At 45.2% G+C, this 25705-nt stretch overlaps 1 protein-coding gene across 4 annotated transcripts in view; it reads right to left on the bottom strand.

The window, feature by feature from the left end:
* Positions 1 to 25705, bottom strand: part of PKIG (cAMP-dependent protein kinase inhibitor gamma) — a 101981-nt gene that overhangs the window by 65991 nt on the left and 10285 nt on the right. The window contains exon 1 of one of the 4 annotated variants that reach the window (XM_077252791.1): positions 12692 to 12713. The exons of the other annotated variants lie outside the window; for them this stretch is intronic. The gene's annotated coding sequence lies outside the window, so the exon portion shown is untranslated. Of the gene's footprint in view, positions 1 to 12691; positions 12714 to 25705 lie in introns of those variants that run through there. 4 annotated transcript variants of the gene reach the window in all.

Genomic DNA, 25705 nt, shown 5'->3' with positions numbered 1-25705 from the left:
TAGATATCTCTAATGATACCTTATGCCACAAATTTTCAATTGGATTGAGGTCCGGGGACTGACCTGGCCAGTCAATAGTAGCCACCTTGTTCTTCCAACACCATTGGCTGCCATACAGCCCCAGACCATTACTTTCATCGGATGTTTCACAGAGAAGCTCAAACACTCTGGCTTGTACTCTTCATGTGCGAACCTTCTCACATAAGACTTGCCATCATTTCCTAAAATGCAAAAAGTGCTTTCATCACTAAATAGCACTTTTTCCCACTCCTCCTTCCTCCATTTTAAATATTTCAATGCCCACAGTTTTCGTCTTTGTCTTTGTATGGCTGTCATCAATGGCTTCTTTCGGGCCTTGCACCCTCTCAATCCTGCTTCCAAACATCCCTTCCTAACAGTTGATGTTGCTACCTCAATATTGCACTTTTCTTGCCATTCTCACAGAAGCTGAGGAGAGGTGAGCTTTCGATTGGCAAGGGATGTTCTTATCAGTACTCTATCCTCCCTTTTAGTTGACTTTCTGGGCCGACCAGATCTGGGCCTGTCCTGGGTAATTCCAAGCTACTTATGTTTCTGCAAAATTCTTACGACTGTACTCTGATTACAGCCGACCTTCCTTGCGATCTGAGGGCCAGTATAACCCTCTTCATGTAGCACCACAACTCGCACACGATCCTCCGCTGACAAAAATCTGAAGGCTCCCATCATAAAACTCTACATTATGATTCACTAGATAGACCAACAGATAAAACAAACAAACAAAGCAGCAGATGTGATGCAATGTAATGCAATGAGATTGGCTGCCATATCCAGGTTATGATTGGTCACAAGAACCTCATCTGTGATTGGCTAATTTTGGATCTGAAGCTGTACAATATTTAGTTGTGCTTTCAATTCCCATATTGTTGCAATAATTTCAGGCAAAACTGCTTCAAAAGATAAAAATATTACAGGGAGAGAATGCAAAATTGTATTCTGAACAAAACCATATATAATATGTCATATTAGCATCGAAGATATTCGACAGAAAACGTTTAAAACTTGAAAAATCAATTTATCCTATGCAGGACTTTTGAACACCACTGTAAATGGACAAGAGAAATAATAATCCAGTTTTCATTTATTCATACATTCTCCAAGAAGAACAATAAAGTAATGTGGGGTCCTCTACTTCTTTGTTCACAACATATGCTTGCTCATCTCAATAGTTTACATAAAGAACAGAATGGCGGGTCTCGTGTGATACCCTCACCCTTCACATTGCAGGTTAGGCACCCCTGCTCTAGACCTTTGTTGCCAGTTAGACCACCCAGGAATCACTTTTTTGTTTTGCTCATGGGCTCCTGTTCAGTTAGAGATGAGATACATACAGCAGGTGAAATAGAAAATTGGTGATGTGTTCAATAAAGTAAATCTATTTCTAAAGGGGCTATTGACAGGAAATTCTCACCAGATGTGGGTAACAACCCATCCAATTAACACAGGCAAAGAAATCAATGCATAGCTGTCCGTAAATTAAGTTATGCGTAATAATAAGACATGGCACAGAAAAAGTATTATACACATGAAGAAAGAGGTGCAAAAAGCCATGGAAAGTCATGACACGAGATGAAATCTATCAGTAATTAGAAAGCAATCCTGCCACTTAGTGAAAAATAATATCAGCTGGTTCAACTGACGGCCTCTAAAAAGGTAGCTCATTCCAAGGTGCCACACAAGAAACAGCTCATGATGGAAAAAATGAGTGAGCTGTCTCAAGACCATCAGAACCTTATTGTTGCAAAACATACTGATGGCATTGGTTACAGAAGAATTTCAAAACTGCTGAAGGCTCCAGTGAGCACTGTTGGGGCCATAATTGGGGAGTGGAAAGATCATCATTTAACGATAAACCGGCCACGACCAGATGCTCTCTGCATGATTTCAGACAGAGAAGTGAAAAGAATTATCAGAAGAGTTGTGCAAGAGCCAAGCACCACCTGAGGAGAGCTACAGAAAGACCTGGAATCAGCAGGTACAATGCTTTTAAAGAAAACAAAAAGCAATGCACTCAACCTCCGTGTCCTGTATGCACGCTCAACACACAAGACTCCATTGGGGAACAAAACGCATATTCAAGAGCGTCTAAACATCAAGACAAGCCTGTGAAATACTGGGGGAATATAGTCTGGGCAGATGAGACCAAAATTGAACTGTTTGGATGCCATAATACACACCATGTTTGGAGGCCAAAAGGCACTGCATATCACCCCAAAAGCACCATACACCGGTGAAGTTTGGAGGTGGAACGTGTTCAATACTTATTTGGCCATCTATATAGAAAACATCAAAAAGTCTTGTGTGGTGCAAGTCATGGCCCCTCGGAAAGAAGTGAAACTGCATCTGTATTAGCAAATGTTATAGTCAAATCTTGCATGGCTCCTTTAAGTTACTGCATTACAAACAAACCACATATAAAAGAAAGGCACGTCCTGGCACCTTTAAGAAGCGCGTTTCGAGTCGCAGTTTATTTATCAGAGCAGATAATAAGCCGCACTTGGCTATATTTAGATCTGTTTGGAAGAATTCACCCACAGGCTGAACTCTTTTTCAAGTCATGGGCCCCAGTCACGGGCAAAGAAGCTTCAGATTAATTCTGGCCATGCAGAAATAGGAAAAGGGTACTAAGGGTATTTGGCACCTAAGGCACAGCAGTCACCCCGCCTGTCTGACATGTAAAGTGTGTGTATATAGCCATCATACACATGCATGTATAGAGTACAGTGCAAATGTTTTAGGCTGGTGTGGAGAAAATGCTGAAAACTAATAATGTTCTCAAAAGTAAAAGTGTTAATTGTTAACAATTAACAAAATGCAATGTGAATTAACAAAAGATAAATCAACTCAATATTTGGAGTGACCACCCTTTGCCTTCAAAACAGCATCCATGCTTCTTGGTACCCTTGCTGAAAGTCAGGGACTTTGGAGGATTATAGGTCAGGTGTATGAGTAACCAATTATACCAAACAGGTAATAAAGATTATTTTCATGTGTAGACTGAAGAAAAGTCATTGCGAACTGAAACAGAAACAACTGTGTAGGAGGATTAAAGCTGGGTGAGGAACAGTGAAAAGGTGAGGTTGGGGAAGACCGTTTTATACACCATGGCAAGACAGATGATTTCAAGATTTCAAAGCAGACTGGAGTTTCTTGAAGAAGCACCTAGAAATGGGCAAAGTTTAGGACTATAAACGCAGTGGATGGCCAAAGAAACTTAGTGCAACAGATGAAAGACATCAGTCTTTCCTACAGAATAGGAAGATGTCCAGCAGTGCCATCAGCTCAGATCTGACAGCAACTAGAGGAACCAGCTACACCAATCTTCTGTTCAGATAACTCTGGCAAGAAGGTGATCTGCATGGAAGAATTATGGCCAAAAAGTCATAACTTCAACATGGAAATGAGGCCAAGCGAGTCAACTATGCAGGAAAGCCTACTAGGGCACAGAAACATATCAGCGGGTGCTCTGGACAAAGGAGTCAAAATGTGAAGCATTCGGCTGTAAGAGAAGACAGTTGCGATGGTCTGGAGATCGGAACAATAATGAGAGTCTGCAGGCAACAGTGAAACATGGGGGAGGCAGGGGCGGATTATAATAGGGTCAATCTGGGCGGTAGCCCAGGGCCCAGCGGTGTGGGGGGGCCCTCGGCTACCGCTCAGATTGCCCACCGCCAGTCAGGGCATTACTGCCCTGACGGGGGTATAGGCCCGGTGGGCAGAGAGGGGGCCCGCATCGGGCCCCGTCTCATATGCTCAGCGGGCCCCTACCGGCGCTGCGGCAGTTTCAGTATTGACGTGCGGGCGCGCGCCCGCACGTCAATAGTCAACAACAGCCGCCAGCCTATTGGAGGCTGGCAGCTGAAGTCTGCCACAGGCGCAGCACACACGTCGCCGGCGTCTGACGTCATTGTCAGTCGCCGGCGAGTGTGCGCTGCAGGAGGGAGCTCGCCGCTGGAGCGCCCAGGACAGGTGAGGAGAACTCGTTTTTGTTTTTTTTTCTTTGCGAACGGCCAGATTGCTGGACACACTGGGGATGCTGGAGAGAAGACACTGACTGGGGGCAGATTGCTGGAGACACTGGGGGCAGCATGCTGGACACACTGGGGGCAGCATGCTGGACACACTGGGGGCAGCATGCTGGACACACTGGGGGCAGCATGCTGGACACACTGGGGGCAGCATGCTGGACACACTGGGGGCAGCATGCTGGACACACTGGGGGCAGCATGCTGGACACACTGGGGGCAGCATGCTGGACACACTGGGGGCAGCATGCTGGACACACTGGGGGCAGCATGCTGGACCCACTGGGGGCAGCATGCTGGACACACTGGGGGCAGCATGCTGGACACACTGGGGGCAGCATGCTGGACACACTGGGGGCAGCATGCTGGACACACTGGGGGCAGCATGCTGGAGGCATGGGCAGAATGTAGATATGGGGCAGGATAGGATCATGGGTCAGGATGGATACGATGGGGACAGATGGGGCAGGATGGGGAGATCATATGGGTTAGAATGGATACTCATGAGGGCAGGATGCGAGAACATATGGCTGGAGCCAGGAATGAGACACACGGGGCCAGGATGGGAAATATTATTATCATAGGGGCTAATTAAGGGATATTATTACTGCAGTGATGTATTTATTTTATTTTGAGTATATTGTTTTAAATGAGGGGGGCGGTCCTGTTACTTTGCAGAGTGACACTATGTCGCCTTTTTTTCTTCATGTGGTGTAATGTAGAAGTTGGGAAAAATTAAGTAATGTGTTCTGCAAGCGGAGCTCTAGATAACTGTGTTATTTCCTGCAGAGACGAGCCCTGGCTGGAAGAAATGATGGCGGTCTGTGCTGGATGAAAGATGAAGGACTTCACCTAGAGACGTCACTGGTGAGTCAGTGTTACCTATACACTGACACTATACACTGTGTACTATATACAGAGGTCCTGTGTACAATGTCACCAGTGATCACTGTATAACCTCTACACAGACACTGCATACTAAGTATAGATCTCCTGTGAATACTGGCACTTATGGTGATAGTATTGTGGTTTTTTTTGTTTGTTTTTTATCACTGATCAGTATTGTAGTATTCAGTCACTATGTGGTGGTAACATGTGGTCTGGAAATGGTGTTGCGGTATTTGTCCCTTGTATGTGCTATTTGGTCACCATGTGGTGGTAATATGTGGTCTTGACATGGTGTAGCGGTATTTGTTCCTTGTATGTGATAGTATTCGATCACTGTAGTTGTAATATGTGGTCTGGTCATGGTGCAGTGATATTTGTTCCTTGTATGTGATATTATTGGTCATTTTAAAAATTGAAAAATAAATCAAAATATACCTAAATTGTATTGCATATTTTAACAAATATTTAATAGGTTACAGTAGAGTAGGGCCCGGCCAAAAGTGTCTACCGTGTTATGGTGGCGGCTTACAAAATCTTTGTCACATGACCCCCCCGTCACATGACTGGGGGGGGAGGGGGCACAGTGTCTGAACAGCCCGGGGCCCTGGCTACCCTTAATCCACCCCTGGGGGAGGGTCCTGGAAAGTTTGGGGCTGCATTTCAGCAACAGGAGCTGGGAAATTGGCCAGGACCAATGGTGTCCTCAATGCTGAGAAATACAGGCAGATACATTTGCATCATGTAATACCATCATAACTCCAAATTTATTGTGCAGCAGAACAACGACCCCATACGTACAGGCAATGTCATTGAGAAATAGCTTCAACTTAAAGAAGAACCAAGAGCCCTGGAAGTGAAGATATGGCCCTACAGAGCCCGGCACTGAACAGAAACTACTCTGGGACTACATGAAGAGACAGAAGGATTTGCAGAAGTCTCATTCACAGAAGATATGTAGTTAGTTCTCCAAGATGTTTGGAACAACCTCCTTTTAATTCCCTTAAATAAAAGAAAGGTGTGAAAAGTACCTAGAAGAATTGATGTGTGGAGTCAAAGGTCTGTCACACCAAATAGCAATCTGATCTAAATTTCTCTTGTTCATTCACTTTGGTAATTGAAAAATTTTAAATAAACTATCATGCTTCTGAAAGCACTCTTAACTTGGAGCATTTTTTCATACCAGTCTTAAACCTTTGTAACTTGGGGTCTTTGCGTGGCACGTTGCACGAGCAAACAATCAGAATCTTATTATGACCCCACTCGGACAGTGATCACAGGTAAGAACATTTTTTACATTTTTTATTCCCCAAATTAGTTTTCCATTTTTAAACCTGAACCGTTCTACCAAGGCTTCTTGGTGTATGGTGGTCATCACCCTGTTTCAGGCTTTCACAGGAAATGGCTATATCAATAGTGATTGTGGGGTGTTGGGGGCCGTTATGATCCCTTATGCTATTCCTCTGTTATATCAAGACTACCCCTATTTACTTTGAAGATGACCCTTTATTCAACACTATGACCTTCTTGTATTCATCTACGTATCACTATAACGACCCCAGTTCTTTTTTGGGTTATGACTTTCCTTTTTGTAACTATTACGGTAATTTATAACCCTAATATGTAATAAATCATTATAATAGAAGGACTACAGTCCTCATTAGTTCAGGATCTAAATCCTGCTATTGGAATTACAACCTCCATTCTCTCAGGATTATCATCATCATCATCATCCTCAGGACCTCCTTTATAAACAGGATAACAATCCTGCTATATCAGAATTTTCTAGAGATGATTGATCCCTTGGAATAAATGTATGTGGTGGATTTCTGCCTTCCGACATCACGCTCTTCACCTCGGATAATTTTTCCATCCGCTGTCCTGAAATTGTTTGTCACAATTTGCATTTTCGTCAAAACGCCTTAACCAGTTTGCATAACAAAATACAGGGATTGGTTTGGTGTCCGAGACGTGAGGACATTCTGTAACAGACAGAGATGATTGGTTTTAATTACAGCCGCATCCGGCCAAAGACACGAACGATAGTATCCATTACTTGTTCTACTTAGTACAGAAAAATGCTGCCATAAAGTCTCCACTTACCAACTAAATCAGAAGCAGAAAGGGGTTGTCATAATTAAAGTCCTGACGTAGGCGCTATTACTTCCCTTCTTTCTATGAGCTTACCCTTGCCAACCCCATCATTGCCAGTCACAATGCCAGTCTCTTCCCGACAGTCACATCTTCTAAGCTATGAACTGCAAAACTGGGACATCACTGTGTGAAATGTCCTGGAAAGGCAGTAGTGAGCCTTCTCCTTTTACCCTCTGGCATAAATACCTGAATTTTAGTCATTTTCATAATTGCTATTCATATGAATTCCAACACCAGCAAGTTGGCCTCAAGTAACCAGCAAAATGGACCATGTCTTCAAAACAGAGGAAGGACAAAATCACCCCATGTGGTTCACTTTTTATTTTTCTACATATTGATATAGATAGGATTAAAAATTCAGTTACACATTATGGCTTCAATTTATCAAAAATGGCTTTTAGCACATCAGTCTTGATGAAAAATGAGCTGCATTAAGATTCTCCAAATTGAGTAGGTTGTCCACCACTTTTGGTTCGGTCAGGGTCCTACACCTGGCACCCCGCCGATTAGCTGTTCTCAGTATTGGAGGCCGCCAGCTGGGATGGCTTAATTGCAGAGCTGCTCTGTCTTCTGATAGTGGCCGCAGTCAGGTATTACACATCTATTCAAATCAATAGGAGGCGGATGTGCGGTACCTTGCCGAGATCACTATCAGAAGATGGAGCAGCTCCACAAAGGAGCATTTCCGACCAACGGCCACCGACACCAGCTGATCGAGGGGGGCCAGGTGTCGGACCCAGACCAATCAGACTTGGATGACCTATCCTAAGAACAGGTCATCAATGATAAAGCAGTGGACAACCTTTTTAATTTAAGGGAACCCGACAGCTGAAACATGCTGCCCGATCCACCGGCAGCACATAGGCACTGGCTGTATGATTTATACCATATATGTCTAATGCTGAAATGTAGTGGCGTTTCAGAGACAAACACACTTTAGAAGCTGCAGCGGACCGAGCCGCATAGGAGATTTGTCAGACCGGAAGGTCCGTGGCAACTTCTCCCCGCCCACTTCCCTGGAGTGACAGGTCTCTCCCTATACACGCATTCACTCAAGGAGACATGCCTGTCCAACTAGACTCCCATGGCCATGAGGCTTGGTACCGGGATGGCTTTTAAAGTATTTGTTTCTCCGAGAGTTAAAAATACATAGCTGAAATCATAAAGCCAACGTCTGATGCATGCTGTTGGTGGATCAGTGTATTAGTCAGCATGTATCAGCTGTCACATATTTTTAAACAGGGTTATCCAGTTGTCCATGGGATAGGGGATCACTTGCTGATCAGTGGTGGTCTGTCTGATTGCTGGGACCCACACCAATTGGTAGATTGGGGAAATACAGTGTGTCCGTAAAGTCATGGTGCACTTTGGTGTCCTTTCTCTGGCCCAATAGTATCACACCTGTTCATGAGGAGAGATAACAAGAACCAATCAAACAACACAAACTCATTTAAGCTGTTGCTGAGCCCCAGACAGATTAACCCCTGATAAACTGAACTCTGATTAATACACTGCCAGATCTGTGACATCATACAACCACAAGCTTAAGCCAGCAGTGCAGTTTTCCATGCCAGTCGAGATGTGGAAGGTACAGAGGAAAGTTCAGTGTGTTCTGTGAGATGATGATGCAAGATTTTTGTAGAAGATTGTGTTTAGCGATGAGGCGACCTTCCATATCTGTGGACATGTTCATCGCCATAACGTCCGAATATGGGCTGCTGAACATCCTCATGCCTATGCTGAGTACAAACATAACACCCCTAAAGTGAACGTGTGGTGTGGCATGATGCATGATAAGGTGATAGGCCCATTTTTTTTCGCAGAGCAGTCCGAGACGGCAAACACGTATCTTGACATGCTGGAATTGTATGCAGTGCCACAATTTCCAGAAGGTGTCATTTTTCAACAGGACGGTGCTCCTCCATACTACGTCACCATTGTTCATGAGTCTCTGGATAGAACATTCCCCGGCGGTGGATAGGCAGGGGTTCTGTCAAGCCATGGCCACCACGATCCCTGGATCTGATGCCCTTAGACTTTTACTTTTGGGGTTATGTGTAGCAACATGTGTACACTGAACGTATCAACGACACTGATCACTTAAAACAGAGAATCAAAGACATTATTCACTCTGTTAGGCTGGGTTCACATTAGCGTATGTGTGTGCAGCGTATACCTGTGTACCGATCGGCATGCGTCGACATGCGTTTGCATCAGTTTGCATGCGGAGGCGTACACATGTTGCATTTTTTGAGGCGTCAAATATGCGCAGGCATACGCATGCGGATGAGTGCGTATAAACAACGCATTACTGTCTATGGGAACGCATTGGTATGCAAGGACATGCGTACGCATGTGTTCGATGCGCATACGTACTTCGGACTGCGCATGTCCAGGAACTGATTGAGACACTCCCTCCTGGAAATATCAAACCCATGCGCATAAACAACGCAAAAGCAAAAACGCATACAAACGCATGGACACGTGGCTTCATGCGTAAGCGGATGAAAAATGCAGCGCAACCATGCGTTTGTATGCATTTTGGCATGCGTTTGCGCATGCAGATGATACGCTGCGCACAGATACGCTAATGTAAACATAGCCTTACACCAGACGTCCTTTCCCGTGTGTGGCAAGAACTTCACTATCATTTGGATGTGTGTAGGGCAACAAATGGAGCCCATATCAAACTGCACTGAATATTTATGAAACTGGGAGAGTTTTTATTTTATTTGGAGCAGATTTCACACTTCTATCGTCTTTTGTTGCTTTCCAGTGACGGGTCAAAAGTCCACCATGACTTTATGGACACACTGTATTATCTCTATTTCGAGATGGAGCAGCAAATCGCTACTATATTCATTACCTATTGGGCTTGACAGCACTATAGGAAATGCATAGAGCGCAGGAAGTACATGTGCACTGTAGATTGATTTTTATGGGGATAAAAGTTCCCTAGTTCTGCCGATCGGAGTGGGTCCTGGCGGTCCATGTGAATAGTTACTAACTTGGTTTATCTGGACAACCACCAAGTGGCGTGAAGTCATTCCCCTCAATGCTCTGGGTGCTGTCTTTGAGCCTGTGTTCACAGGACTGGTCCTATCTTACAGATCAATGGTGGTCTGACTGCTGGCACCAACCACCACTTAGCAGAATGGGGCACATTTACCCTCATTAGAACAGAGGGGCAGTGTGCACAGGCGATTGCCACTTCATTCATTCACTTTGTTGATTCAGAGTACAAAGTCCTGGAATCCCAAGGAAAAGCAATCAAGCTGCGGTTGCATGTGTGCACTGAAGCTCCACGCTAAGGAAGATAAAAGTGCCCCATTCTGACAGTCGGTAGGGGCCTCATGGTGGGCGATTGCTTCTTCCTACTGGAATACATAATTACCGTAGGTCCCTATAACCCCTTAGTGACAGCCAATACGTCTTTTAACTGACCTGAGATATAAGAGGATAGCCTCCCCATACAGGTGACAATCCAGCAGCTGTCGGATGTCCACTATAGCTGACAACTTGCTGCATCAGCCATCATCAGTGTTTGCACCGTCCATATCTGTTTAACCCCTTAGATGCTGCTGTCAATAGTGACTACATCATTATAATTGGTTAACAGAGTGTGGGGGATTCCTCTTTATCCAAATTGGTGCCCTCAGATCATGATTTTGTGGTCCTGATGTTTGCGATGGCAATTCATGACCAAATAGTGGCCTAAGAATCTAACGGCTGTAGTAATTTGTTCAGAAGTTAGAGACATTTAGGTGATAAAAATATACATTTTCATTTATGTCATGCCACTTTGCATTAATTTCTGTAACGCACCTGAAGAGTTAATAAACTACCTGACTGCAGTTTTCAATACGTCTGGGGGTGCTGATTTAAAAATGATATCACGTTGGGGGTTTCCCAATATGTAAGACCCCTAAAGTCACTTCAAACATGGATAAGTTTCTAAAAAAATAAATTTTGTAAATTTTCTTGAAAAATTGCTGCTACATTTTTAATCCTCCTAAAATGCTACCAAAATAAAAGAACATTTTACAAATGGTGCTGATGTAAAGCCGACATGTGGGAAATGTTATTTATTAATGGTTTGCTGTGGTTTTACCATCTGGATTAAAGGGATAAAATCATTCAAATTTTGAAAATTGCTAATTTTTTAACATTTTTCTAAAATTTTTGATATTTTTTATAAATAAACACAAAACATATTGACCTAAATTTACTATTATCATAAAGTATAATATGTCATGAAAAAACAATCTCAAAATCACTGGGATTTGTTGAAGCGTTGCAGAGTTATTACCACATAAAGTGACACTGGTCAGATTTCAAAAATTTGGCTCCGTCACTAAGGGGATAAGCTACTGAGTGGAGCGACACAATCTATTGCACCATGTCCCAAAGAGTTTCCCCACTTCCATGCGGTGATCATCTAGGCATAGACAGTGGGCGATATTTTTCTTATTAACAGGTAAGGGGGCTGCTGTGACCAGCATTTATGAAGGGCTTTATTTAGATTACGAAGACCCAATACTAGAGCCGAATCTTAGTTTTCTTTTTTACATTTTTACTCAAGATTCTTAAATAAACCAGAGCAGAAAAACGACATTGCTTTAGAATCCATGACTTGGAGCTTTTCCTTCTTCTTCCCTTTTATCTAGGAGATACAAACCCTTCTGTCCTGAGACGGCGTGGAGCCCAAATTTACAGTCCGGGTATAGTAACGCTGCAGCGTATGAGATCACAATGGTGTGGTAGACCGCGCTCCTTTATGGAAAGCACATGAGGAAACCACAATTATTTTGCATGCAATTATGCAAATACCTGAATAGCTCTGTGGGTACAGTAAGAAAAACAGCAGGTGCTATATATAGGCCTCCAACTACAGGGTGCCACGAGGGAGAGAAACGACGGGAAGCAGAGCTATACTGGCCAAGACATGACTTCTGAACAATGGTCTCGTGGCAAATCAGATAGTTCTTCATGACATACGGCTATAAATGCGGTGGCCAACAAGCCCAGGTGACCACTGTCTGAGGTTTTCTCAGAACAGCATTGGGTCCGGCTACCAATAGCCTCTGTTATCAGCCAAAGCATGGTGGCCAATCAGCTAAATGGCCAACTACATAACAAGGACAACTCTGGTCTTCCAGGACAGGAGTTGCTCACCAGTTGCAATCTTCTGCCGTTTCCAGTGCCGCTCCGACATCACATGTAAATCTATGAGGCTCACCAGTTGCCATCTTCTGCAGTTTCCAGTGTCGCTCTGACATCACATGTAAATCTATGAGGCTCACCAGTTGCCATCTTCTGCCGTTTCCAGTGTCGCTCCGACATCACATGTAAATCTATGAGGCTCACCAGTTGCCATCTTCTGCCGTTTCCAGTGTCGCTCCGACATCACATGTAAATCTATGAGGCTCACCAGTTGCCATCTTCTGCCGTTTCCAGTGTCGCTCCGACATCACATGTAAATCTATGAGGCTCACCAGTTGCCATCTTCTGCCGTTTCCAGTGTCGCTCCGACATCACATGTAAATCTATGAGGCTCACAACGATGCTAAACAGTCTCTCATACTTACATTGAGAAAGTGACGTCCGCTCCATACAGAAGACACGGTGTGATTCGGCAGGTCACAAATGGCGCCGCGTGACACCGGAGTACTGATGGAAATGGCAGAAGACAGAACAGTGAGCGTTGAAATACAGGTTGGATTTGTTTGATTCTTTAATTTCCTCATCCATCTTTAATGATTAAAAGGGCTATTCTGATCTTGGACATTATTGGCATATTTACAGGCCTTGCCATTAATGTCGGACAAATGCGAGTCTCGCGTCTCAATCATACCCACCTCCATAATAACAGGGGTCTCCGCGAGCCAACGAGTAGAATAGATGGAAGGGTGGCTGTGCACATGCAGGACTCTCCTTATTCACTTCTACAGGGGTTAGGCTATATGGATATGCCAGAAACATCCAACATCAGAATACCGGTTTAAATAATCCTATTAAAAGTTTCAATGGATGCTTAAAGGGGCTGTCGCAGTTTAGGAAAAAAATGCTTGGATTTTTTTTCCCCATAAAGAGCGGCACTGTGTTTGGTGTTCCAGGTAATAAATGAACGGGGCTGTCCTGTAATACCAGACACGGCCTAAAGACGGGAGTGGCGCCATCTCTGCAAAGACTCAATGGTATCAGCTCCGAACACCTCCAGAAACTGGAACAAATGACAAGGTGCGGCCAAATTATCACGAGGCTTTCTTCCTTATCTCAATGTTTCAGATGCACCAAGACCTGAACCTGTGCTCCGTGTTCATCAGCTAAAACTTTCCTAATTGGGGGTGCTGTAAATTGGCAGTTACTGGATGCCCCAAATTTCGCCATGGCAGCAACCCGACACCTTTTTAGGTAAGCTACGTTACGTGTCGACCACTATATTGAGGTGAGAACGTCTATGTACTGGAGACTAATGTTATATCCATATACTGGCGATGAATTAATCGGCTACTCCTATTCTGCATCTGTAAGATTAGTTTTGGATTTCGACCAATGAACCAGTGAAGACGAGGAATACTTCCCTTGTACCGGCCCTCTAAGGAAAATGTTATATGATACATTTATCCTTAGCTGAACTCCTATGTAAATGAATATATCCATCTTGGTCATTTTTATCTCACCAGTCTGAAAAAGGAACTCGTCCAAGAAACTACAACTGCTGCTACAAAAATGAACTGCCTGTCCTAGCGCTCCTTCCTATCCTTGCACAGTATGGTGATTACCATTTATCACATGTGACATGTTAGGGCAGGATGCACAATACGGTCATCTACCAGGAGTCACAACTGAGTACCTCCACAAGATGATGGTACTATTGTGCTCCTCATAAAGTATGACAAAAGCAACTCTTTCCTACTGAATTTGGGATGTCACACGGCACGCCACTCTGTATTAACGGTACTACACCTCACCAGAAAAACCCACCTCATGGTTTGGGGAGTGCTGCTTTTGACAAAAACAATGGCAACCAAATGATTTTGGCTTTTGTATATAATAATGTCCATGTCATTGGGAAGCCTTGACCGTGGAGTCAGTCCACAATGATAAAAGGGCCTTACAATGAAATGTACCTGCTGGTGCATGATAAATAAAGTCTCTTATGGAGTGTTTAAACTTATTTTCCGGCTAGGTTTTTGCTATAATTTACTCTCGGGGAAACCATTTTCCTTGCAGAGTCCACCACCAGATGTAAGGGGTCTTACAAACCACGGAATGCTCTACGGGGAAACAAATGCCTATTAACGTTCTACCAAAAGAAAGGACACTGTCTCTCCAATGCCAATTGTAGGACAGCCAGGTAGGCTAAAGTTAAATCTTAGAACTGCAGGTCTTGATTAGAAGCGCCTGCCTAGCTTTGACTAAGAACCAGGACATGTGTTCACCTTGGTCTCTCTGCATCAAGCAGGGAAAACCAAGCAGACTGGGTTATATAGTAGCTGGGGAGAGACAAACCAGAGTCACTCTGAAAAAGAGACTGCACACGGAGTGTGCACCAAACTGCAAGTATCAGTGGCTTCTATGGACAATAGTCGTTTTGTGTTTGACCGAACTGGGACTAGCTCAGCCGTGTATGTGTAGCCAGGGACTATATTGTTTAGTTAGCATCTAGGCAAGGCTAGAAATGTTTGGTTTATGGTTTTGCGTTCGGTGCTGTGCAACATGTGGAATTAAACGTAACATTGCTTTGACACAAGAACCAGTGTCTGTATGAACGGTGCCTACTGCTGAGCGTGAATCCCTACAGTATCTACAAGGCAGGTCAATCATAGGGATTTTGCCAAAGCAAAAATCTCCATCAAAGCGAAGAAATGATCATCCATAAACAATTGTTTAAGGGTCTTGCCTCCATTAGTACAGAGGGAGGACTATACTTAAAAAATCTCTGTGACCATTCTTGACTGGCCCAGCCAGAGCCCTGACCTAAACCCAATTGAGCATCTCTGGAGAGACCTGAAAATGGCTATCCACCAACGTTCACCATCCAACCTGACGGAACTGGAGAGGATCAGCAAGGAAGAACGGCAGAGGATCCCCAAATCCAGGTGTGAAAAACTTGTTGCATCATTCCCAAGAAGACTCATGGCTGTACTAGCTCAAAAGGGTGCTTCTACTCAATACTGAGCAAAGGGTCTGAATACTTATGACCATGTGAAATTTCAGTTTTATTTTTTAATAAACTTGCAAAAATTACTACATTTCTGTTTTTTTTTTCAGTCAAGATGGGGTGCAGAGTGTACATTAATGAGAAAAAAATGAACTTTTTTGAATTTACCAAATGGCTGCAATGAAACAAAGAGTGAAAAATTTAAAGGGGCCTGAATACTTTCCATACCCACTGTAATAGACTCAGATGAGGGTCACTGCCTGAATATTCCAATGGTTGCCGTGTGCTGCCACTCTAGGCTACTAGAAGTTCTGCTTTTGTCCTTATGACAAACCTGGCATTGCTACAACGCCAGGTAACTAAGCTGTACCACTCATCTCCGCATTGGAATCTGTGACAAACTCCACTCTGTTCTTGCTGAGTCAACTCTGTTATACTGCTGCCAGCTTTGTATAGGACTCTGTGGCAAAGTCAGCTCTGCTTTATCCCTATTAACCTTACATTAGACTGTGACAAACTCCGCTCTGTTATTGTTTTGCCAACTCTGCTATACTGCTCAAGTAGTTATTTACAAGAGAGTATATTGTGGGAAGAGTCAGGATAAGCATTTGGCTCCATGGAAGCGGCATAAAAGATTATTACGTGATAAATAAGAAAACAACAGCTGCTTCCAGTCACATCAGCTAATAGGCTGTACACAAACATCTCATCTTCCCAGAGAGGAGCGCTCATACTAGTCACTGGTCTACGGGATGGGCAAAGTAATGGCAACAGCTGGTGAGCTGAAGCACGGCGATAAAATAGGCAGGATGATCGGGCACAACTGTAAAAATAGAACATTACAAAAGAGACTGCAGACAATCAGGCATCAACAGTAAAAGGAAAAACATGACTGCTCCCAAACAGCGCCACACTTGCCCATGGGTAATGTCTGGTACTGCAGCTCAGCTCTAGTGAAGTGACTATAGCAGAGTTGCAATACCCCACACTAACTGTGGACAGATGAGGCGCTGTTTCTAGAGGAAGCAGTCACGCTTTTAGAATCCTCTAGATCCCCTTTAAAAGATAAATTGCACATTAATAGAAACAGATACAGTTCATCGTCTCCTGGGCTTTTGCAAGTCTTGTTGGGAAGTATGGCTGCGGCAACCATGCTGGAAGCCCCATAATGAAGCTCACAAGTGGGGTGGATAACGACTGCTGTCACACCGCATGCGTGGCCACAACTACATTCATTCTCTATGGGTCTGCTGGAAAGCCGAGTGCAGCGCTCAGCATGTGCACTACCGCTCCATTCTAACGGGGATACAGTGCCCTGTTCTGCAGATCGGAGAGGGTCCCAGCAGTCTGACCCCAACCAATCTCTAAGTTTTCACTTAAACTGTGGATAGGTGATAACTTTCCATCACCGCACAAACCCTTTAAGGCTAGGTTCACATTGCGTTAGTGCCATCCATTAAACGGATGCGCCAACGCTGATGCCCAAAATCGACAATCGAACTAAAGCATGGTAGCATTACGTTGGCATGCATTAGCAATAGAGGTCTATGCACAGCGAACGCGTCCGTTTGCTGTGCGTTAGACATAACATACCCCAAAACGCGGTACACCGCATTCGAGGGTGCGTCACAAAGTAACGCATCAAAATGGAAAAAGAGGCATTCCACAGCTCTCATAGAAATCACTGGGCTGTTGTTGTAATGCAATGATGTGTCAGGTCCTTCAAAGCCGGAGACACTGTTTTGTAGCTAGCATCAAACAGGGAACTCTCTGAACATCCGTGTGTCATCACCGTGACACGTACCGGAGCCTGGGAACAAGCAGTACAGTTCGTGTTGTTCTCAGGTGCCAGCGGCTGAAGACAGCTCTCATCTTTGTCTCCTGGTAGCGCAATTTTCAGAACCAGCAGAGGGAAAGCCCACGGCTGGGGGCTGATGTTAATAATCTGGGACAAGGGACAATACCACATGTGGTTCCCAGGCTATTAATAACAGCTCACTAATGTTTACTTAGCCTTTACTGATAAATTTATGGGGGACCCCATAAAAAAAAAAATTACGTAAAGTTCCCCTATAAATTATACCCAGAAAATGCTAAACAGATAGCTGTTGGTTGATCTTAATAGATTAGGAAGGGGCCAGATATATTGCCCCCCTCTCAGGCTACCAACATCAGCCCTCAGCCGCCCCAGAAATGGCACATCCATAAGGTGTGACAAATCTGGCGCTTCCCACTTACCCTATGGCAGTGGCAAGTAGGGTAATAGGGTTGGGGTTGATGTCAACTTTGTATTGTCAGCTTACATCAAGCCCAGGGGTTGGTAATGGAGAGGCGTCTATAAGATGCACATATTAGTAAACCCATAGTAAATTTGGAAATAAACACAGCATGAATAAAATCATTTACGGTATTTAAAATAAAAATCAACACCCTGCTTTACCTCATTGTGTCCTGGTTTTCAGCCTGGACACTTGCATCATGTCACCGTTTAGGTTGTAAACCAGATATCGCAGAGATGGATTACGGTGTGGGACAGTATTGCCAATCATCACTTTGGACAGGTGAAGGATATGGTTGTTTATTTTTATTTTATGTTTTACAAGTGACAAGTGCTTTAATGGATTAGGCGTAAGGTGAGTATTATGGTTGTTTATTATTTTGTCTTTTACAGGGCACAGGGGCTTCAATGGAATAGGCGTAAGGGGAGTATAACTTTGTTTTTTATTTTTAAATAAATGTGTAAAACAGGAGTGTTGATTTTTATTTCAAATAAATAAAAAACTAAATGTGGATATCCTCCCTCTTTCTTCAGGGTGGGCCATGTATATGGATCCACCTAAATAAAATGGGAATGGTTGGTGATATCATCTTCTTGTTTGTGGCACATTAGTATATGGGAGGGGGAAAACTTTTCAAGATGAGTGGTGACCATGGCGGCCATTTTGAAGTCGGCCATTTTTTATCCAACTTTATAAATGGCCCACCCAGGTGTATACATATAAATGGCCCGCCCTGTATTTTGCTTCATCTCCATTATGAAACATTACTTTGCTCAGACAGTGTTACATAGAACCAGCAGGGAACACTTTCTCACTAAATATATGCGCAGTATTAGTTTGTTATAAAATTAGGCTTGATATAGACAATGAAGGAGACATTAAAGGGGCGTTCTCAAGTTTAAATGTTATCCCCTATTAATGGGATAGATTATCATTTTATGATCACTGGAGGTTTGACCGCCGTGGTCCCCACTGATCCAGAGAACTGGAACGAGAGGAACAGAGATTATACGCACTGCCACTCCATTCATTCTTAATGGGAGTACCGAAGTTTGCTGATTGCAGCCGCTGGCCAATCTTTGGCGTTCCTATTAGAATGAATGGAGCTGCAGTGCGCATGATCAATCTCCGCTCCATTCAGCCAGGGCATTTCAGAGCCCAGCTATCGGGATAGGCGAGGACCATGGTAGTCAAACCCTTTAGTCGAGATATCACATTGATTGTAGAAAAAATTAAGCCGGCAGAGAATATGCAGAAAAGCATCAAGGTCTCAAATCCTGGGACTATGAAATTGGCAATTTGTGTTTATACGATATTGGATGGGACGGGTAAACTCTGGCATTTCCTTCTTTTCCATAAGCTTGTCCTGTTACTGTTCATCAGGGCAGAGGAGTCATCTACACCGATCACGGTCTCTGCTGACGGTGAGTAAATGTACTGGGGGCTGTGTGCTACCACCCTAACAAACCCCGGCTTATGGGGATGAGTAACGGTGGCTAATAATATCACTTTGTTCTAAGCTTCCAGTATACTGTATATAATGGCACACTATCTGTGGAATTATCGCTTCTAATTACAGACATGTCAGGAATCCATGGATATTTGCGGGGGCTACTGGAGGAATTAGGCATTTCTGGTTACAATTGTCTTCAAAATCTCTCTATGCAGAAAGCACAAACTTTAAGAACACTGAACAGAAAGTGCTAAAAAATAAAAGTACCGTATGTAAAAAGATGAAAATTTATCTCACAGGAGATCAGTCACACTCCATCCCACTGTCCTGTGTCTGGCTGGAACACAACTTGCTGCAGCAGGAGCCTCCCCCCCCTCCAAACTGCATGCAGGACATTAGATTGCCAAGCACACACTCTGGGGCAGGGCTTAATTTGGCCAATAGGTGATGATGGGAGTTTAACCCCTGAGGTTTCTGCAAGATTTCTACAAGACTGACTGTTTTAGGGTTTGACACCTGTTTACACCAAAGAACTGTAACAGAATCAGAGCATTGAGGTCAGACAACAAACTGGGAAGCCAGGCTGGAATTCGATGTGTAGCCCTCAAAGGCCTGAGAAAATTGCCAGAGGATGGTACTTCTTCAGCTCTGGTAAGACATCTAATTTGAGCAACAAGCTGAGGGTCAGAGTCAAGGATGACCATACCCTTTAATTTAAGACATTGGTAATAGCTTCATCTCCGATGCCCCTGATAGGTCACAAAATAAAAAAAGCGGAGAGCCTCATCTGTCCTGACATGTCAATTTGGCATAGTTATAATAGATCTTCTACTATTGTTATTTTTTACTGTTGTTCCTCCTGGAAATCTAGGACTAAATTGATTAAAAAAAACAGGTGTCTGCAGCCGATAAAGTGTCTTCCTGCACGGTTACAGATGTGGTTGGCACTGAATGGACGTGGTCAGAATATGAAGCTCTACTTCTGCCTGACAAGGTGAGTGGCAATGCTTAGTCTTATATATTTCCAGGAGGAATAAGAATGGTTTAATGCAGAGTTTTCAAAGAGTAGAAAAGAGGGGTCTCTTTTATTCCCAAAAGCAGGCCACTGTCATCTTTGAGATGGGTCAGGTACGGCAGCTCAGCCCCATCACTCCAAGGCGTTCCCGACACCAGAGTCCAGACCGTCAGTAATCAGTCTCCAGAATGGCTGCTACCATTGATTAAGGATAAACATGCACTGTAAGATATCCATTCAACGCTCCAGGCACTTAAGACACAGACCGTGGTATTAGCACAGCAGAAAAGAGCAGATGTAACGTTGCCAAGCTTAATACACGCTGGTCTAAGTGATCACTACACGGTAGATTTGATCTGGAGCAGCCCAAAAGGCTATCACAGAGGAATACAACTCCTGCACGTAAATATTTCATTGCAATCCAAGCACTATAGTGTAATTGCCTTGTAACATAATATTCCTTCTGCTGATGACAAGCTTTTTTTATTCTTCTAAAAGAGTAATTGCAGCCTTGAAGATAAGGCTTGCAGAACAGCTTTCCAGGGAACCCTATGGGGTTAATTTAACAACTACTGCGTGGGAGCGACTTAAAGTAGTTGGGGGATATGAATTAGCTCCATCATGTAACCTTGAGCTGAAGCATCAGGACGTCTGCAGAATTCTGTGTATGAGACCAGTATTCCTAGTGACAAGGACCATAGAACTAGAGCGGGGAGATGAGACATAACAGTCCTCAGGTTCACATTGTACGGTTCTGGTAAGCAGTGGCGGGGACACACGGCACAGGTATACCAAGCAGAGGCAGAGACACACAGCCCAGGTATACCAAGCAGGGGCAGAGACACGCGGCCCAAGTATACCAAGCAGGGGCAGAGACGCACGGCCCAAGTATACCAAGCAGGGGCAGAGACACACGGCCCAAGTATACCAAGCAGGGGCAGAGACACACGGCCCAAGTATACCAAGCAGGGGCAGAGACACTCGGCCCAAGTATACCAAGCAGGGGCAGAGACACACGGCCCAAGTATACCAAGCAGGGGCAGAAACACACGGCCCAAGTATACCAAGCAGGGGCAGAGACACACGGCCCAGGTATACCAAGCAGGGGCGGGAACACACGGCCCAGGTATACCGAGCAGTGGCAGAGACACACGGTCCAAGTATACCGAGCAGGGGCAGAGACACACGGCCCAGGTATACCAAGCAGGGGCAGAGACACACGGCCCAAGTATACCAAGCAGGGGCAGAGACACACGGCCCAAGTATACCAAGCAGGGGCAGAGACACTCGGCCCAAGTATACCAAGCAGGGGCAGAGACACACGGCCCAAGTATACCAAGCAGGGGCAGAAACACACGGCCCAAGTATACCAAGCAGGGGCAGAGACACACGGCCCAGGTATACCAAGCAGGGGCGGGAACACACGGCCCAGGTATACCGAGCAGTGGCAGAGACACACGGTCCAAGTATACCGAGCAGGGGCAGAGACACACGGCCCAGGTATACCAAGCAGGGGCAGAGACACTCGGCCCAAGTATACCAAGCAGGGGCAGAGACACACGGCCCAAGTATACCAAGCAGGGGCAGAAACACACGGCCCAAGCATACCAAGCAGGGGCAGAAACACACGGCCCAAGCATACCAAGCAGGGGCAGAGACACACGGCCCAGGTATACCAAGCAGGGGCGGGAACACACGGCCCAGGTATACCGAGCAGTGGCAGAGACACACGGTCCAAGTATACCGAGCAGGGGCAGAGACACACGGCCCAGGTATACCGAGCAGGGGTGGGAAAACACGGCCCAGGTATACTAAGCAGGGGCTGGGACACACGGCCCAGGTATACCGAGCAGGGGCAGAGACACACGGTCCAAGTATACCGAGCAGGGGCAGAGACACACGGTCCAAGTATACCGAGCAGGGGCAGAGACACACGGCCCAGGTATACCGAGCAGGGGCGGGAACACACAGCCCAGGTATACCGAGCAGGGGCAGAGATACACGGACCAAGTATACTAAGCAGGGGCTGGGACACACGGCCCAGGTATACCGAGCAGGGGCAGAGACACATGGTCCAAGTATACCGAGCAGGGGCAGAGACACACGGTCCAAGTATACCGAGCAGGGGCAGAGACACACGGCCCAGGTATACCGAGCAGGGGTGGGAAAACACGGCCCAGGTATACTAAGCAGGGGCTGGGACACACGGCCCAGGTATACCGAGCAGGGGCAGAGACACACGGTCCAAGTATACCGAGCAGGGGCAGAGACACACGGTCCAAGTATACCGAGCAGGGGCAGAGACACACGGCCCAGGTATACCGAGCAGGGGCGGGAACACACAGCCCAGGTATACCGAGCAGGGGCAGAGATACACGGACCAAGTATACTAAGCAGGGGCTGGGACACACGGCCCAGGTATACCGAGCAGGGGCAGAGACACATGGTCCAAGTATACCGAGCAGGGGCAGAGACACACGGTCCAAGTATACCGAGCAGGGGCAGAGACACACGGTCCAAGTATACCGAGCAGGGGCAGAGACACACGGCCCAGGTATACCGAGCAGGGGCGGGAACACACAGCCCAGGTATACCGAGCAGGGGCAGAGATACACGGACCAAGTATACCGAGCAGTGGCAGAGACACACGGTCCAAGTATACCGAGCAGGGGCAGAGACACACGGCCCAGGTATACTAAGCAGGGGCTGGGACACACGGCCCAGGTATACCGTGCAGGGGCAGAGACACACGGTCCAAGTATACCGAGCAGGGGCAGAGACACACGGTCCAAGTATACCGAGCAGGGGCAGAGACACATGGCCCAGGTACACGAAGCAGGGGCTGGGACACACGTCCCAGGTATACCAAGCAGGGGCGGGGACATACGGCCCAGGTATAAGTCGCAAAAAGGTAGGGACACACACACACATCTCCTCCAGGTACACCAAGCAGGCATGGGGGACACAAGCTATACATGTAAAATAAGCAGGGGCGGGGACACAAACTACTTAGGAAGAATAATCAGGGGCAAGGATACATGCCCCAGATATAATAGGGAGGACTGGGAGACCCCCCAGGTATACTAAACAGTGAAGGGACACAAACTACAAGTCTAGTAAGCAAGGGTAGAGTGAGATGACAGTTATAGTAAAATGTGCCCTGGTCCAGCGGCCAAGTACAGTATGTAGTCTGTGGCAGATGGACCAGTACCATGCAAAATGCCAGAACAGTAGAAAAAGAAGACATGGATGACACATCCAAAAACTATACACTGATCCAATGCTGCTAGACAGAAATTTACAAAATTGAATTAGAGGTTCTTAGTTTAACAAAAGGCTAGGGACCCACTGAGAAGTTCGCCTTGACATGGCAGTGGGCTTCATACAGTCTGATCAGAATGTTGAACTAAGAACCTTTAATTTAGTTTTGTACATTTTTTGCATAGCAGCATTAGAACAGTGAAATCATTTTTGGATGAGATGTCTTCTGTTCTCTACAGTTCTGGCAGAGACCTGGAAACCTCTTCTTACCTGCAGCCATACCTGAGACCTTTTCTGATTAATTTCATGGACTTTAGAGGCACATAATGGCAGGAACCCCAAGAGAGTGAAGGGCATGATGGAGATTGCTATGATTGACATGTAATTGTGCATGTTTAGTGATGTTAAGGGAGAAGTCTGTCATAATGTGTCCCAGCCTTACGCCATACTGTATTCCATCCTTACACAGGAGGAAAGGACTTGACATTCCCTGCAGAAAAAAGAACAAGAAGTGGGGCTATCATGTGCCAATCGCCGGCTACTTATGTCATGGCCATTATTGTTTAAGGGTCGCTATAAAACATCAACATCCCGGTTGGTAAAGGCTGGTTTAAAGAATAACACATCAATAATGTAACGCAGGGAAGGTTTCTCGCCCCATTTCCGAGTAACCCACTCTATTCCTATATATGGCTAACATATTGTGAAATATTACTCGGCGTAATTGCGGTGTCATAACATCCCCTTCCAGTACTCTGAAGAGAATGCCTCTTTTGTTCTGTATTATGCCATCGAGCATGGCACTGCAGGGGGTTCTCTCCAGTCTCCATAATTAGCCCCACTTCCTCGCTCCTTCGCCCTGCTTAATAGAAGCTATTGTGGTGCGGGATGGAAATAGACTCACTCTGTGCCTCCAGAAAAGAAACGAGAACGCACTAAGTGATATTAACGCAATATGTGGCCCCGGGCATCAAAACAACCATCTACTGGTGCTGGAATATAAAGGGTTAAACATACAGGGGTCTTGAGAAAGTATTCAACCCCTTGGCATTTTTCGTGTTTTGAAACCTCACAACATGGAATTTCACTAATTTTTTGAGGGTTTACATTAGTTTGTGTATAGAACATGCCTACAACTGTGAACATTTGGTTTTCTTTTTTGCGAGAAGCAAACATTAAATAGAACAAAAAAACTGGAAACTTCAGTGTGCATAACTATTCACCACCCTAAAGTCAGTACTTTGTAGAGCCTCTTTTTGCGGCAATTACAGCTGCAAGTTGCTTTGGATAAGTCTCTATGAGCTTTCCACATCTTGCCACTGGGGTTTGTGCTCATTCCTCAAGGCAAAACTGCTGCAGCTCCTTCAAGTTAGATGGTTTCCTCTGGTGAACAGCAATATTGAAATCTGACCACAGATTCTCAATTGGATTAGGGTTTGGGCTTTGACTAGGCCTCTCCAAAACATTTACACGTTTCCTCTTAAACCACTCGAGTGTTGCTTTAGCAGTATGCTTTGGGGCATAGTCTTGTTGGAAGATGAATTGTCCCAGTCTCAAATCACTGACAAACAGGTTTTGCTAAAAAATATCCCTGTATTTTGCACCCAGTCACTGCTGCTGAAAAACATCCCTACAGTATGATGCTGCCACCACCATGTTGCACTGAGGGATAGTGTTCTTGGGATAATGAGCTGTGTTGGTTTGGCCCCAGACATAGGTGGCCTAAAAGTTACATTTTGGACTTATCTGACGATAGCACCTTCCTCCATACATTTGGGGAGTCTCCCAAGTCTTTTGTAAAACTCAAAACGAGCCTTACAATTTGTGTGTGTAAAGGCTTTTTTTCTGCCCACTCTTCCATAAAGGCCACCTCTATGGAGTGTACGGCTTATAGTGGTTGTATGGACAGATACTGCAGTCTCTGCTTTGGAACTCTGCATCTCCTTCAGAGTCACCTTTTTTCTCTGTGCTGCCTCTCTGATTAATGCCCTTCTTGACTGGGCAAAAGTTTTGGTGGGCAGCCCTCTCTTGGCAGGTTGGTTGTGGTACCAGGTTCTTTCCAATTGATGATAATGGATTTGATGGTGCTCCAGGGAATCATCAGAGTTCGGAATATAATTATATATACCGTATTTTTCGGACTACAAGACACACCCCAAATTTTCAGAAGGAAAACAGGGAAAAAAAATTCATGTGTCAAATGGGGGTCTGTCTTACAATCCAAAGTCAGCTTATGGGAAGGGGGGGGGGGGGGGGGGGGGGGGGGAGACGGGGAATTAGCAGCGCTGGTGGAGGATGGTCACAGATGGTGTTCGGTGGTCCAGTGATATTACTCCCATCCCAGGCTGGTGCAGCAGGTTCAGCAGTGGTGTTCTATGGTGTGGGGGGCTCCAAGGCATTTTGTGAAAGCCTGGAGGCCCCCACACA

The sequence above is a fragment of the Ranitomeya variabilis genome, chromosome 4 (assembly GCF_051348905.1).
Source record: "Ranitomeya variabilis isolate aRanVar5 chromosome 4, aRanVar5.hap1, whole genome shotgun sequence".
In the NCBI taxonomy this organism is placed as follows: Eukaryota; Metazoa; Chordata; class Amphibia; order Anura; family Dendrobatidae; genus Ranitomeya; species Ranitomeya variabilis.
Note: the sequence above shows the minus strand (reverse complement) of the source record. Positions and strands in the feature narration are given on the sequence as shown.